This window comes from Drosophila tropicalis, unplaced genomic scaffold, assembly GCF_018151085.1.
Source record: "Drosophila tropicalis isolate 14030-0801.00 unplaced genomic scaffold, ASM1815108v1 contig_694, whole genome shotgun sequence".
Classification (NCBI taxonomy): Eukaryota; Metazoa; Arthropoda; class Insecta; order Diptera; family Drosophilidae; genus Drosophila; species Drosophila tropicalis.
In genome coordinates, this window is record NW_027173176.1 from 3,503,081 (window position 1) to 3,515,722 (window position 12,642).

Sequence of the window (12,642 nt, forward strand, 5' to 3'; positions counted from 1 at the left end):
ATGTATATACTCTCTAAGAATTTTATGTGTGACGAAGAAACTGTGATCAATCAGAAGGACTAGAAGAACAATACCTTTGACTTATATAAAATATAAAGAGAAGTTAATGGACAGGTCAAACATTCAGCATTTTTGATTTTCTAATTCATTTTGTTGGCTAATTTTGTTGGCTGTCCGCGTATTTATCACATCATGATAAAAATTTACACTATAATATTCTTTTACCATTTATATCTACAAATGAAAATAAACAAATTTCAAATGTAAGCAATGAACTAACAAATTTTCATGGAACAGAAGGGTAATCGGAAAATGCGCACAAATATAAGTTCTTGGTGAAAAAAGACACAAAGTTTAACCAACAAAGGATTAATAACTATACAGTAAACCCAACTACAAATTTAATAGGAAAAAATGCTATTTAACAGGGTTTTTTTGATTTTTCCCTTTTTATGAAAATGATGCTTTTCACATACATCCGAAAGTATGCAATTAACTTTAGATTTTAATAAAGTGCATTGCTCTGCTGGCGATCTCTTGCTCTTTATGCTCCTTGCCTTTTGCTCACACGCGCTTTAATGATGTTTTTACTTGGCACAACAACGAAACATAAGGAAAAGAAAAAAAAACAAACTCCCACTAACTAACAGAGAAGCTTGAATACTTTGTGCCACAAAAAAAGGGGAAAAATGAATATGTTTGTGTTGGTTCTTTGGCAACGACATGAATTAATGCAACAGCACGGACCAAACCAGCAATAGAATGAGGCAAGGGCGTGGCTGCAGCCAACAACCAAACGTTACAACATCAAAAGGCAACATCATCGCCAACATCATCGTCGTCGTCGCCGTCGTCGCAGTCGGCGTCGGCGTCCTCGTCTCCTACAAAACGTCGAGTGTTCCAATTAAACTCAACACGTCAAACAACAGCCAACGAGGACGTCAAGTATACGGCATGTTCTGGCATTGGCAATGCCGTTGCAGTTCAGTTTCTTCTTCGTTTTTATTTTTTGCTGGTCTGGTTCCTGGGTCTAACGATATACTCGTTAGTCACGCGGTTAAATTTCATATGGCAACGTTGCGCATCTTTTAGTTTTAAAGCTTCGCGTGTTGGTTTGCTATTTTCCCTTCATTTTTGTTGCCTTCTTTTTTTTTTGTTGCTTCTTTTTATTCCTCTCTGTCGCTCTCTAGTCTCTGAGTGTGGCATGTTTTGATGGCTTGTAACTGCTCATGCATATTCATGCAAAACGCCAGAACGGAACGGAACAGAACAAACGAACCACCGCCAAGTCTAGGATTGGGATGCAAATCAACGCAAACGCAACGGAAGGCCAGTTTAGGACTCCTCCACCAGGATGGACTTCACTTGCACTCACACTCGCACTTACACACACACACACATCGTAAATAGACAGTCTTAACCGTTAAGGCAGCTGTTGCCATCAATTTTTGGTATGCCCTTCCACCAGCAGAGGTTAAGAAGTCGCAACTTGTTGTTAACTAACTCCCTTGATAAGACACTAAAAGCTATACCTAAGCGCGGGGAGAAGTGAAATACGTTTCATGGTATTGAAGTGTGAGCTTAAAAGTTTAGGGCACCACTTTTGCCATCGGAAAACAGAAAATAAGAAAGAAATTTCCATACTCTTCACATGTATACATATACAAACATAGATTAAAATGTTGGAATTCACTCTAATAAGTATCATTGTTACTCATTTCACAGCTCTAAATCTGTCTACATTAAAGAAGGCTCTATAAAAACAAAAGTCATTTTTAAAAATATTAGTAAAAAACAATTCATGTTGGGATGTTAAGTTCACATTTGATCCCTTCGGAACAGAACTGATCAGCATTTGGATCCATACTTTTACCACTCATTATTACAATTAAATCTGTGGAATTCGTTTCTCATACAACTCTTTAATCTTAGTGTTGCAATAACTTTAAGACAAAACAAGCAGAACACATTTTCATAAGTGGAAACAGAAAATGATTTAACGCAATGAAATTTTCAAACTTCAACTGATAAAACTTTTTTTAGATACATATTTTATATGTATGTGCAGTAGTTTTGAGAATAATGTTGGTCATGTTTTTGGAGTTTTGTGGCATATAAAATCGGTTACCCAATTAATTTAGTTTATCGTATGATACAGCTTTTAAAACCCTAATGTCCATGTATATGGGATATGTAACTACAGTTTTTGGTGGTGAAAAGATTCTCAACTTTTTGTTTCCGTTTGCAGCGTGCAAAAGTTTTTGTACAAAATACACGAAAAATCTGAGTATTGTAAGAGCTGCAACAAAAGTGCAATGCCATGGCCATTTAGATAAGTTTTTGTATACATACATACATATACACACATATGTACGTATATGTACATATGTATTGAAAAAAGGGTTTCTAGGGGGAGAGGTAAAGACAAAAAACAATGAGGGTAGTTTCTTTCAACAATCCCTTCAGAGTCGCTTCGAATTCGTTTCAATCTAAAATTCAAGCAAGTTATGGAAAAGTTTTCTTTTCCGGTTTTCTTTGCCTTCCTTAAAGTTGACTGTCAACGATTTCACTTGCATATACCTCCCCACCACTTGGCCATGCTTTGCCGTTCGCTTACTTTGTTCACTTGTCCTGGCAGATTTTTCTGTCAGCCGTTTTGTGATATGCTGCTTAGCTCTTAAGGATTTGCCAAGTCGCTTGCTCTCACAAACTGTGTGTGTGTTAGTGTGTGTGTGTTTGGAATATTTGAAAATGCGTTTCACAGATTTCCCAGCATTCGGGTTCCTTTTTTTTTTTCTTCTCGTCTTTCTTCTTTTCAAATGTGTTTGTTATTGGTAGGAGGTAAGAGCAAAATGTCTTAAAAGCTTCCGCCATGGTTTACATGGGGCCAAGCACATACACATATACATATACAAACGCCAACACATACCCACACACACACATGACAATCAATAACCATTGACAAGCCACAAACAACAACGTATTTAGTTGTGAAATCCATCAGCCCCTAAAAGTATGCAAAGTCTTCGCTTACACAAACTGCACAATCGCTGAACGATTTTCTCGTCTCGAATTTATTCTCTTTTTTTGCCCTCTATCTCTTGTTGGTTGAGTTTTTCATATGATTTGATTACATTTTTGATTTGCGTTCGCTGCACTCGTCAATTGAGAATTGAAATACAATATTTTCCTTTTCAGTTTTGCGTTTTTCCCTCATAATAATATGAATATTATTTGTGTCTGCGGTTTTTTTTCTCATTTTTTTTGGTAGCTGCCAGAAAATCCCATTTGATGTGAGACAGTTGAATAGATTGTAGTCGATATCCATATACTTATATATATTTGGATGTCTGCCAATTGGTAGTGTAATACCGTATTCGTAGTATTCATTGTCGTAAAGGAAATCTTTTTGTCATGACACACATTAAAGTTAAGTCCGGCTCAAACGTATTCATCTCAAGGCATTTAAAGTGTCTGGCACCCGCATGTCAATCACTGAGATTTCGCTCTATACCCCGCAATACGCAGACAAAACCATTTGATGATGATATGCCCCAGCCCTAACTCCGACCCCCAACTCCAGCGGAGACGACTATTGATAATGTGGCAAATGACGCGGGTACTTGCTTTTTGGGTACGGTCTACTTTGGTTTTGGTGAGGTTTTTGGTTTAGTTTGGTGGTTGGTTTTCCTCTTTTGCCAATCGGTGGATGCTAAGCAGCTGCACGTCACTACATATCACCTCTTCTCTTCCACTTCCACAGTAAATGCCAATTCCCAGCAGAAACTTATCTTTACGACTCAAATCACACACGATAGACAGAAGCAGACACACAAAAACCTACCCACTCCATACTCAAACCCAAAAGCCATATTCCATTCCATTCCAACCATTCCATTACATCTAACTTCAGGTATGAAACTTTAGCACACTTAAAGTTTGGCTCATTAGGAATTGAAGTGTTGGCGTCATTCTCCATATCTAAATACATTCTTAGCATGCAATGTATCCTATGACTGTTTCCATGGCAATACAATACAATACAACAATCCAAAAGGTGTTAAAAATTAGCTCAAGTTTAATCAAGTATCTCTACAGTAGCAGCAACGGCAAGAGAACGATGAACAGAGTGACAGAGAGAAAGATAAAAAAAAGAGCACAAGATGAAGGAGAATTGAAGTAATGAATGTCTAACTCATCGCCATCTTTCGTTTGCCATTCTTTACTCTAACGCATTAAGTAGCTGCAGAGCACTTTTTGCCTTTGCTTTTTAAGTGGATAATGCATTTCCTTGCAACCAAAAAAGGAAAGCATAAAGTTCGTTTTCGTTTTCCTTTTTCTCGTTTTTTGTTTTTTTTCGCTTTATGTCGGCAAAAAGAGGAGTCACACGCACTCTACAATGACTGGCAGACAAACTCACTTAGACACTTGGACTTCTGTAGAAAGATTCCCAAATGACAGGCGACAAAGGTCAGACTGATAAGTGTCGGTCTGCTATGAAGATAACCTGAGTTTTTGACTGTTTAGGGCTGTACAATGTTTAGGCATTATAATAATAAATTTAAGACTTCGAAACTGTGTGGGGAAAACCCTTGCTAGGATTTAACTGACTTTAAACAGACATTTCTTCAAGCTGATTACGTTTATTATGATGAGCTATCCTCACTGGCTTAGCATTTGATTTAGTTTGAAATGATATGGACAATTTTGTCGCCAGTCTAAGCTAGCAGCACGCTTCGTTGCACAATCTCTGTAGCCAAAAGGACAACGGCAACAGCAGCAGGAGCCAACAACAACAGTAACAACAACAATATCGAAACACTTAATTCGTCGTCGTTCGTCTGGCCGGAGAGAGACTAAAGCACCCGCAAGGTATGCTCTATAAAATTTTACTTAAAATGCCACAACACTTTTGCACACTTTCTACCAAAAAACGAGATGGGTTACGCCCATCTGTGAAACATTTTGCCCACAATCTTTATTTTTGGGGGTTTTGTTGTCTTTTTTTTTTTTTTTTTTTGCTAAGCCAAAGTTAGAATGTATGTGTGTGTGTCCGTGTGTAAGTGTGTTTGCTTTTCTCTTGACTTATAAGATGCCATATATTGTCTAGTGGAAAGAATAAGGCGTATAGAAGAAAGATGGCGCAAGGGCGACGGGAAGAGAATTTGACACGCCCACAATACGTTTGCAATTTTGCACATACGTGAGGTAATTTTAAATTGTTTTTCTTTTCTCCTCCCAGACACACACAAACACACACACAGAGAGACAGTCAATTGTCTTTGCGTCTTTGAGCTGCCCAAAAGTATGCAATGCACTTTTATTTTTTAGTCTGTTGAAGTTATTTCTTTCCATTTACGCGTTGCCGAGCAATGAGCGCAAATTAAGCGCATCTGGAAAAAGCTTCTTTGCTGCTCAAAGTCATACAAGACAACAGGGACAGCTGTTGATGGCTCCTGTTTCTCCATGCCACTTGCCACATGCCACTTGCTACTACTACCACTACTCCTTACTCCTTCACTTTGGTGTTACATACATACTGTATTCTATTCTTTGTATTCTTTGTCCTTGCCATCATCGTCTGCTGTTACATCAGCTTGAAAATTAGTTGCTACTTATATGCTTCACTTAGTTTTTCTTAAGTAGCACGGATCAACTCATGTATGTGTGTGTGTGCATCATCAGGTGTATATCTGTATGTGTGTATGCGTACGTAAGTGACTTTCCATGGCTTAGAGATGACACCGTGAAAAGTTCGTTAAACATGTTTTATAGAAAACAAAACAACAAACACCAATTCCATCAAATTTAAAGTAACTTTCAGTTTGAGTTTTGTAATTTCCATCACAATTGGGCAAACAGAAAAGGTTTGAACTTAACTTGATTGAAAAAGCTACTAAAAAACATCAATTAAAAAAACAAAAATTATTCAGCAACGTTTTCAAAGTAAATTTAAAAAACATAAAACTCTAAAAGTTAAGACATTTTTGACTCTAAACTCTAAAGAATATAGAAACATTGGGCAAATTGTAGAACGATGAAGGAAAACTGTTAACTAAACTAGCCATCTCTAGTCTATATGCTACTTAAAAACTTGCACATGAAACTTCTTCGTCTTTCCTCAGCACAGCCATTGCCCATACAAATGTATGTCGATATGTGTGTGTGTGTATGTATGTATGTATGTGTATATATGTTGGGATTATTTTCTTTCTTTAGCTACATTTTGCACCCTAGCATTTTCTACTTAAAAGAGTCTGTCAACGTGATTGCATGTTAGCTGTGTTCTCTTGACTCCAACTGCAATTCTGTCTGTTACCCTGTCGTCTCTCTGGCCTGTGGCTGCTTGCCTTGCCTTGCCTTGTCTGGTATCTGAAGGATTTGCGGCTATATGCAGTTAAGATGGCAGTAAGCAACTGTTGCAAATACCATTTAAATAAACGTCACAAACAAATGAAAATATAAACAAAAAATAGGAATCAAGAAAAACTAAAACAAGTAATGTATTTAGAATTTAAATTGATGGTTTATATTCATTCATTCATTTATATACTTATGTTAATATATATATTTAATTAAACTTAGAATTCATGCTGCATTGGCATTTCCTTTTGAAATATGTAAAAATTTGCTTACGATATGGTATAGTATGAAATTGCTTTGGGAGAAAATTTGTTTAAAAAGCCTTTTTAATAATTAAGGAATTAAACTTTTGATGACCAAAATGTCAAAGGATTTATTTAAAATTTTTATTTCAACATGTTTTTGTATTTAAAACCATTTTCGATTGTCAGCAGTTTTGGGATGATTCTCTATTTTGAGAAGAAAAGAAATCAAATCAAATATTTGGAACAAATCTACTTTCCATGTCATGATTGCAACTTTGCCATAGAGAAATTCGATGCTCACACAAACATAGATTGAAATTAGATCATTTAAATAGTTATAGTGATGTTTCTTAGCAATTAATTAACATAATCACCTTTACTTGTTTCTTTAACTAATGATTGAATATCTTTTTTGTGGTGACAAAACAAAAAAAGGAAAAAGGATTAGTTTCTCATAATAATTTTATTATTAGACAAAGTGCGTAATATGCGTAATGTAACTGAAATAAGAACGTGCCGAATGGAATAATTTTTGGAATTTATATTGCGTATCTGTGTGTATGTACACACTTATTATCCTTCTTATTAGACACCTTTGAAAACCCTGCAGAAAACTGCACACACACAGAGAGACTTATAGGCAGGTGCATGCATACTCTTTAGTTTAGTTCAGTTCTCTTTGACTTCATTAGTTTTGTGGCACGTCACTCGTTATGCTGTTTATTGAATTATGTGCGAAAACAAACAAACTGGCAAACTGACAAACTGTCAGAGTGACAAAGAGATAGACGGACAGACAAACAACAAAAACCGAAACATGAAAATTGGGTGAAATGAGAAAATAACAACTGTTCCTCAAACTCTTGGCGTTTTATCAAGCATACGCCCTGTGGTGAGCGTCAGCCTTTTAAATGTAATTAAACCGTGTGTGCAAACCCTTTCTTCACCCTCCCCTTCCGTCCCCTCGAATGCACTGCTCCCTCTTACTATTTATGCAGCCGCAAATTTTGCTTTGTTTTGTCATATTTGCATTATTTGGAAAATATCAAAATGACTTTATTTTTGTCTACATACAACATATACATATCTATTATAATACCAACCCGACCATTGCCTTTGTATGAGTATGTGTGTGCCAGTTTAATCCAATTACCGTACTACACATAGTGTTGTTGTAGGCTGGCAGGAAAGGGCCAACAGGAGTGGATTGGAGTAAAGCGGCGACTCGGCTTGGCGCTTTGGGCGTGGGCGTTGCCGTGGTCTTTTGCCTGTGGATTGTGGGCTGGCTTTCACTAATTACATTAGCTAATGAATTGAAATAGAATTAAATATTTATTTGCATTTGTTTCATTTGCATTTTGGGTTTGCTGTGTTTGTTTTAACATTGTAAATAATTGTTTAATACACACATAAAAATGAATGAAATGAAATGTATTTAAATATCAGCAACAATTTATAATTATTTGTTATTTATTTATTTATTTACTACTTTTTTGGTTTGATTGTTTGTTTTATGGTCAGTTCTCTCCATTTTGTGGGTGTTTAAATCAAAATTCCATTTTGTGGATGGCCGCAGGTGCCCCACTGATTGGTATCGCTTATCGGTTATCGATACCCAGCCAAGCTTACCTGTCTGTGTGCGGATGTGCGCATGTATGTGTGCGTGGCTGTTTGTATGTGTCCATTTAGGTGTGAAAAGAGCATTTAAATTTAATGAATTGCTGAATGGTAATGCTAATTTCATTATTGAGAACCCATTTTATTTAGCTAATATTTTGTACAATTTTATGTTGAAAACGAAAGCACATCAATTGTCACCCAAAAACCATTTAATACGAATGAAATTCGGAAAGGTAATTTAAGTACACCTATGTATGTATATGTTGATATGGCCTTTGAAGGGGCAAGACAAATGCCGACACACAAATGACAGGGTCACTTGGTCAATTCTCTTAGCACAATTAGCCTTACTTTCTTCAAGTCATAAGTCAATTGGGAGATATGTACACCTACATATTCAAAGTACAGTCAGATTAGGAAACATAATTTCCTGCAAAACAATAAATAATTATACAGATCTGTAATGTTATTCAGAAACGCCCACCGACTGACTTCAAGCAAAATCAGTAAACACAATAAACTGGAAAACAAAAGGTTGCTACGAATTCAATTAAAACAAATCACAAATTTGTTATATTTCACGCTTGTTGTAAGTTCAGATTTATATGTAGAATTATTGAAATATTCTCAACGGTTGACCTGACTTATTTAAGTTTTGTCATTACCATATTAATTGGATATGTCGAATACAAGTTGGCAATATGGCACATGAAATACATCAATATGCAATTACCACAAATGCTTAAATTCCACTTTGATGGCTTTAAAACCAACCACACGCATACACACACAGACACACGCACAGAGACATACTGTGTGAGAGGCCCCATTTATAACAACTTAAAGAGCACTCGAGTCTGATTCAGGTCAACCAGAAGCTGAGGCCTTGCCATGTAATGACTTTGGTCAACAACTCATCAAGGATAAATATGTCAGCTTCTCTCGACCAGGTTTACCGCTATCGTTCCCTTCAATTTCAGTCTCGCTGGCTTTATCACAACCAGCTCCCAGCTTCCAGTTGGAACAGCTCCAGCTATTGCGGTTTTGAAGCTCAGTGGGCATACAAAAGCACTTAACTCGTTAGCGGTTAACGGTTATATTGGTAAGCCAACACTGTAAAGCGCGCACAATAATTAAACAACAACAACACAAGCTAGGGGCAGACAGAGAGAGAGAGAGAGAACGAGAGGAGACTTACATGACTTTTCAACACACAAGCTCACACACACACTCATGTAAGAGGCAAAATGTTCTTCAGGTGTGGACAGGTTAGCCCAACATGATTGATTGATTTAAATGGCTAAATGGCGGGTTACAAATCTCATACGAAAATCAGTAACAGATTTTGTTTCACAACCAAATTCCCCCCACAGAACTTTCAGCGAGCCTCTTTTCCTTTGTCTCTCTTTCTCTTCCCCGTCCAAGCCATGTTGAGTTGTAGTTTCAATTAAGTGCAATTAATGCGATTAACCAAAAAAAAAAAAAAAGCAGTCCAACAAAGAAATACCAAGAAAATGAAAAGGATGAAAAGAGTAAAACAAAAAATGCTGAATACTGTCTGCAGGCGGTTGATTAACGGCTAAGCCTGGGCTAAATGAATGGGCCTGCTGGCCTGGCACATGGCCATCTGAACTAACAGCAGGGAGGGGGAAAAAAAACTACTAAATAAACAGATACAAAAAAGAATTCCCTTATATCAAAACAAAAGGGAATATTCCTTGTCAGACACGAAATGATATTAAAGAGGCAGAGGGTTGATCAAAGTGATCAAAGTGTTTTCTCTATCACAATATTAATTTTCCCGATCTAGTTCACTTTTATTTGTTACTAAAACCACCAAAAACCCCGAAGACAAAGCTAAAAAAGGATGGCCTTAAATTTTTTTTTTATGTTTTCGTTTCTCAAAAAGCATCAGCTGATTGATTGATAATATTTCAATATGTAATTTAATAAATATTGGAAAAATTCTATTCGTTAGCAAAATTTTATAGTACAGAGTGTTTGACATATCAGCTATGCCATATCAGTTTTCTCTTTTCTTTTTTTTACTTTTTGTTGTTGTGTGTATTGTGTTTACCCATTGCCGCGCCCCCCTTTGGCTATAATGTTAAATGAGTTAAGCGCTTTTGGCTAATATACTGCGGCTGCTACACTTAATGGGATATTAAGCTGGGTCGTCGGCTGCCCTTTAAGAACAAAAACTTGCCAGCCAATAGCACACATGACTCAACACACGCACACACACAGAAAATACTTTTGGCCCAAGAACACAGACACAAACATACAGGAGAGAAAAAATTGGCTTGAAAGAGGGCCAAACTACGTCACTGGCGAAATGCCGAAATAAAAATAACAAATATCTACAGTTAATTGAAATTCCTTAACTTTCTCAATTAAACTTTTCGTGCAATGCTTTCAACTTTTAGAGGGCGAGAACGAGTCAGAGACGGAGTCAAAGCCAGCGAGCGAGAGAGAGAGAAAGGGAGGGGAAGAAATGAGTGACTTGACTAGAGACTCTTTACTTCATCTCGCATCGTCTCATCTCGTTTCCTCGTCTCCGTCTCCTTTTCTTCATTGAGAGCGAGTCGAGTCCAACATGGCGTATGAGCAATGGCTACAAAAGGCGAAAACGTTGAACGTGGCCAACCTGTGGGCGTTTTTCGTCGCAAGTTTATGAACTTTTGCAAACAGAAGCGGCAGCAACGGCAGCAGCAGCAGCATAAGACTATTTGAAGTATGTGCAAGTAGCAACAACAACAATAACTGTCTGCTTAGCAATGAAAAAAAAGAAAAATAAAAGAACGAGAAAAAAAAACAAAATCTAAGATTGAGGAAACCTTAGAAAACTCTAAACTACAGATGGTCACGTGATGAAAATATGTTTTTCAAAAATCTCATAACAATTTTCATTTATGCAAGACCAACAAAAACAAAATCGTCCAACTGTCAAACTTTAAAAGCAAAATAATGAAAATAGAATTACATAGAATTACATTACCCATTTCAATTACTTTACTAGCTAAGCGAAATGTGTTAAAAAGAAAGAAAAAGAAAACGAATATTTTAAGCGGGTTTATTGCAATTTCCGATTAAAAAGGAGTTATCCAAAAATAAACGCGATTTAAACCACGCACCAAACAAAACTTGAAGAAGTAGACTTGCCAAAAACAAAGAACTACCAATTTAAGAGTTCTTGCTATTAAGGATATTATCATAACTGCAGTAATTAATGTGGATGTCAAAGATAATTCAAGAAATATAGAGATTATAGCTTTGAGCAAGCGACTTTTCCTTTTGCCCGCCTGTTTAACAACTTCTTACTTGTCTTACTTCTTTATTTACGGATTATATGTTGATTTATCCCGAATGTTTGGCTAATTATGTGGCGTTTTTCACAACGATTTTTAAATGAGATTCACGCACACATCTCTAGGTATCGGCGGCAACAATAATCTAGCAGACAAGTAAGCTCGCTTTTGGGGCGTTAGTTTATAAAAAATGCACAAAGCTGCGCCGTGTTAAGAACTCGCGTTGCTAAAAGTGGCTGCCTTACTACGTCTATGGCTCATTCTTATCAACTTTTGGCCGTGCTTATAACTTTTGCCCCAAGCACTGAGCAACGATGAAAAGAGACAGACAGATGAAGGCGATGAAGGTGGATGAGCTTGAGGTTGACGATAGCGAATGAATGTCGGAAAAGGATGAAGGAGGAGAGTTGGTATAGAAGGGCTTTAGTTTGGCTGCACGCGACAAGCAACAACGGGACAGCATCCTGTGGAAGCCAGCCAGGATCCAGCCATTCAGGACAACTTCTGCTAACAACAATAATTGTTAATAATGTTTATGAAAAGTTGCACCAACAGCCAGCCAACCAACTAGCAGCGGTAACTCTCTCTCTCTACGTCTCTGGTTCTACAAGATCTTCCTTCTTTTTCGCTACTTTCGGTAGAGACAGAGTTTGGGCCACATCTTTTGGTTTTGTTTAGTTGACTGTCTTTTTCAAAGTTGTTGCCGACATTATTGTTGTTGTTGTTGCTGCTGCTGCTTCTGCTGGTCGAGCAATTGCTTTGAATGGGAAAGCATTTTATATATTTACTCAAGGAAAGAAGAGAGAGAAAGGGGAAACAGTTTCTTAAGTTTAATGATATTTGTTTATTTATGACTGCTTATTGTATAAAAGGGAAGATTGTTATGAGGTTTTATTGGTCATGCTTGAAATGTTATAGTTGTAGTTTTTTGCATCTAAGGAAATGTTACAATACTTGCGGCAAAACCACCCCCCAACCCACGGCCCCCGATGGAACGTTTGAGAAGGAAATTAAGTTTTCAAGATGAGGTAGAATAAGGTACGTTGCACTTGTTAAGGAATCGTACACACACACACACAAAGAAAAGCTATCTTTGCAGTAGTAAA